This window comes from Chlamydotis macqueenii, chromosome 15 (genome assembly GCF_036417535.1).
Source record: "Chlamydotis macqueenii isolate bChlMac1 chromosome 15, bChlMac1.mat, whole genome shotgun sequence".
In the NCBI taxonomy this organism is placed as follows: Eukaryota; Metazoa; Chordata; class Aves; order Otidiformes; family Otididae; genus Chlamydotis; species Chlamydotis macqueenii.
In genome coordinates this window covers 18,294,752-18,299,171 of record NC_141570.1, presented here as the reverse complement: position 1 = coordinate 18,299,171, position 4,420 = coordinate 18,294,752, and the positions used below count along the sequence as shown (strand labels likewise).

The 4,420-nt window shown below is 72.7% G+C and overlaps 1 long non-coding RNA gene across 1 annotated transcript; it reads right to left on the bottom strand.

The window, feature by feature from the left end:
• Positions 1-2,039: 2,039 nt before the first annotated feature.
• LOC147598914 (uncharacterized) lies at positions 2,040-3,528 on the bottom strand. The gene is made up of 4 exons (XR_015260176.1): positions 3,470-3,528; positions 2,954-3,048; positions 2,178-2,222; positions 2,040-2,093 (listed from the first exon to the last, which is right to left on the bottom strand). It is a non-coding gene; the product is annotated as an uncharacterized LOC147598914 (long non-coding RNA).
• Positions 3,529-4,420: the final 892 nt, after the last annotated feature.

The window sequence follows — 4,420 nt, the reverse complement described above, 5'->3', positions numbered from 1 at the left end:
TCTTGGGGGGAGGGGTGGGGGGTTTTGGGGTCCGGGGTGGGGGATTTTGGGGGGGTGGGGGTCTTTGAGAGGGTGGGGGGGGGGTCCCAAACCGTTCTAGGGGGATCCCGGGGGGGGGCGGGGTTGGGGGTCCCGGGATGGGGGGGTCGGGGGTTATGGGGGGGGGGGGCTTGGGGGCGGAGTCCCAAAGGGTTTGGGGGGGGGGGTCAGAGGGGTTCTTGGGGGGAGGGTGGGGGGTTTTGGGGTCCGGGGTGGGGGATTTTGGGGGGTGGGGGGGCTTTGAGAGGGTGGGGGGGGGGGTCCCAAACCGTTCGGGGGGGGCGGGGGGGGGCCTCAAACCATTTCGGGGCATGCCGGGGGGGGTGCTTAGGGGGTCTAGGGGTCCTGGGTGCGGGATTTTAGGGGGGGTCCCGGATGGGGGGTGGGGGGGGGATTTGGGGGGATGGAGCGCGGGTCCCGGGGGGGGGTCCCTCAGGGGGCGGGGGGCGCCCCGCCCCCCCCCAGGCTGCCGCGGGACAGGCTGCGGCCCGCCCCCCGTCCCCCGAGGCCGCGCCGGAGAGCGAGGCGGTGCGGGAGCGCGACAGCCGCGTCATGGCCGCCGCCGCCACTGCGGGGGGGGGGGGGGGGGGGGGGGAGGGGGGGCGCGCGCCCCCGCCCTCCCGTCCCCGGCCACGCCCACCCCCCTCCCTCCCACCCCGGGCCACGCCTCCCCCGGGCGCCAGGTGGTGCCCGGGCCACGCCCCCTCCTCCCCGGGCCACGCCCCCTCCTCCCCCCCCGGGCCACGCCCCCTCCTCCCCCCGGGCCACGCCCCCTCCTCCCCCCCGGGCCACGCCCCCTCCTCCCCCCCCCCCCGGGCCGCGCCCCCCCTCCTCCCCCCCGGGCCACGCCCCCCTCCTCCCCCCCCGGGCCACGCCCCCTCCTCCCCCCCGGCCACGCCCCCTCCTCCCCCCCGGGCCACGCCCCCTCCTCCCCCCCCGGGCCACGCCCCCTCCCCCCCGGGCCACGCCCCCTCCTCCCCCCCGGGCCACGCCCCCTCCCCCCCGGGCCACGCCCCCTCCTCCCCCCGGGCCACGCCCCCTCCTCCCCCCGGGCCACGCCCCCTCCTCCCCCCGGGCCACGCCCCCTCCTCCCCCGGGCCACGCCCCCTCCTCCCCCCGGGCCACGCCCCCTCCTCCCCCCGGGCCACGCCCCCTCCTCCCCCCCGGCCACGCCCCCTCCTCCCCCCCGGCCACGCCCCCTCCTCCCCCCGCCACGCCCCCTCCTCCCCCCGCCACGCCCCCTCCTCCCCCCCGCCACGCCCCTCCTCCCCCCCGCCACGCCCCCTCCTCCCCCCGGGCCACGCCCCCTCCTCCCCCGGCCACGCCCCCTCCCCCCCGGCCACGCCCCCCCTCCCGGAACTGCATTTAATTGCCCTGGGTGGAGGGGGAGGTGATGTTAATTAGAACTGAGGAGCGTTAATTAAGCCTCAGGTCAATTAATTCCTGCCTCACAGCAGCTAATTACTCCCCCCAGGTCCAGGTTAATTAATGGCACTGCTAATTACCCCCCCCCGGTGTAATTAACTCCCCCCGCCTCAGCTGAGTTTTCCCCTTCCAGCACGCAAACGAGGCCCCCACCCCGGCGGTAATTAATTATGCAGAGCGGCTTAATTACCCGCCCCGAGCGCTAATTACCCCCCCAGGAGTGTTAATTAGCGGTGGCTCGTTAGGCGGTACTCACGGTAGCCCATGCCCTGCAGGAAGTACTTGAAGGCCTCGGTGAGCCTGGCCGGCTGCGCGGGTGGGGCCGTGACCTCCGACCCCTCCCCGGTGACCTCTGACCCTGGCTGACCTCTGACCTCGCGACCCCGGTAAGGCCCGGTCCCCCCCCCCCCCAGCAGTCCTCTGACCCCCCGTGACCTCTGACCCTCTGTGACCCCCATGACCTCTGACCCCATGACCTCTGACCCTGTGTGACCCCATGGGGGGGTGTCATGTGACCTCAGAGGAGGCCCGGTGACATCACAGGAGGCCCGGTGACATCACCAGTGACGTCACTCACCATGGCGTCCTTGTGGGGGGAGTTGTCGCCCACCACCAGCAGCACCGGGCAGCTGGGGGGGCAAAGGTCAGGGGTCGCGGGGGGGTCACGTGGGGTCACGGGGGTCACGTGGGGTCAGGGGTCAGGGGTCACTCACCGCAGGCTGTTGGCCCCGCTGCGCTGCAGGCCCAGGTCCCCGCGGCTGCAAGGGGGGTGTCCCAGTTCATCCTAGTGCCTCCCAGTTTGATCCCAGTTCCCCCTATTTTCTCCCCAGTTCCCTCCCAGTTCTCTCCCAGTCCCTCCCAGTTCCCTTCCAGTTCCCCTCAGCTCAATCCCAGTAGCTCCCAGTCCCTCCCAGCCCCCCGGTACCCCCCCAGCTCCATCCCAGTTCAATCCCAATTCCTCCCAGTTTGATCCCAGTTTCCCCAGTACCCTCCCACTCCATCCCAGTCTGATCCCAGTGCCCCCAAATCCCATCCCAGACCCCCCCAGTCCCCTCCCAGTCCCTCCCAGCCCCCCCAGTTCCATCCCAGTCCCCCCGGTTCAATCCCAGTGCTCCTAGCCCAGTCCAGTCCCCCCCCAGTTCCCTCCCAGTCCCCCCCGGTTCAATCCCAGTTCAATCCAGTTCGATGCCAGTCCTCCTAGCCCAATCCCAGTCCCTCCCAGCCCCCCCAGTCCCTCCCAGCCCCTCCCAGCCCCCCCAGTTCCCTCCCAGTCCGCCCCGGTTCAATCCCAGTTCAGTCCCAGTCCCCCCCCAGTCCCTCCCAGTCCCCCGCAGTCCCCCCGCAGTCCCCTCCCAGTCCCCACCAGTCCCCCCAGTTCCATTCCAGCCCCTCCCAGTTCCCTCCCAGTTCAATCCCAGCTCGATCCAGTGCTCCGAGGGCAGTCCAGTGCCCCGCAGCCCCGCCGCAGCGCCCCCAGTTTGCCCAGTACCTGTTGTACATGGCCCAGAGCAGGGGGGCGTTGGGCGCCGCCCCCAGCCGCCGCCGGGCCTGCTGCACCGGGGGAGGGGCGGCCGCCAGCTCCTCCTGCGGCCTGCGCGTCACAGCCCCGCCCCCGCCCCTGCCCTGCCCCTGCCCCGCCCCCATGTCACAGCCCCGCCCCTGCCCCGCCCCTGCCCCGCCCCCATGTCACAGCCCGCCCCTGCCCCGCCCCTGTGTCACAGCCCCGCCCCCACCCCGCCCCCCACCCTGTGACCCACAAGTGACCCTCCCCCAACCCTTAACTGAGCTCCCTGACCCACAAGTGCCCCCCCGACCCACAAGTGGCCCTTGGGGCCTCCAGGTGGACTCTGGGCCCCCCAAGTGCCCCCCACAGGCCCCCCGAGTGCCCCTTGAGGGCCCCCAAAACTGACCCCCAGGACCCACAAGTGGCCCTCCCAGACCCCCAAGCGCCCCCCGGACCCACAAGTGGCCCCCCACGGGACCCCCAAGTGCCCCCCCGCCCGACCTGCGTGAAGAGGTGCGCCAGGATGAGCTCGCTGCTGGAGGACGTCAGGCCCGACAGCTGGGGGGGCACCCGTGGGACCCACGGCGACCCACGGCGACCCACCGCGATCCACAGCGACCCACCGGCACCCACAGACACCCACAGACACCGTAGGACCCCCCCCACGACCCAGACACCGTAGGGACCCACCGCGACCCACAGCGACCACAGACACAGTAGGGACCCACCGCGACCCACGCGACCCACAGACACCCACAGACACGGTAGGGACCCACAGCGACCCACAGCGATCCACAGCGACCCACAGACACCGTAGGGACCCACAGCGACCCACAGCGACCCACAGACACCACAGCGACCCACAGACACCACAGCGACCCACAGCGACCCACAGACACCGTAGGGACCCACCGCGACCCACAGCGACCCACAGCGACCCACAGACACCGTAGGGACCGCACAGCGGCCCACAGCGACCCACGGCGACCCACAGCTACCGTAGGGACCCACAGCCGCCCACCAACACCGTAGGGACCCACAGCCACCCACAGACACCGTAGGGACCCACAGTGACCCACGGCCGCCCACCGCCACCCACAGCGACCCATAGGGACCCACAGTGAGCCACACGCGACCCCAAGCGACCCACAGCGCCACGGGCCAGCAGCAGGGAACCCCCCCCAAACCCCGCCCCCTTCTGCCCCACCCTCTCCCCATTGGCCCTCCCCACCCGCCGGCCCCCGCCCACCTTGTGTGCCACCCAATCCACCCAGCCCTTGGCGCGGGGGTTGATGTTGATCAGCACCAGCCCCTCCACCGCCTCGGGGTGCAGCAGCTGTGGGGCGGGGCCAGACCCATAGCGCCCCACGGCCACGCCCCCCCACCCCATAGCGACCCCCCAGCCCCACAGCCACGCCCCCCGAGAGCCCCCAGCGACCCACAAGTGCCAAC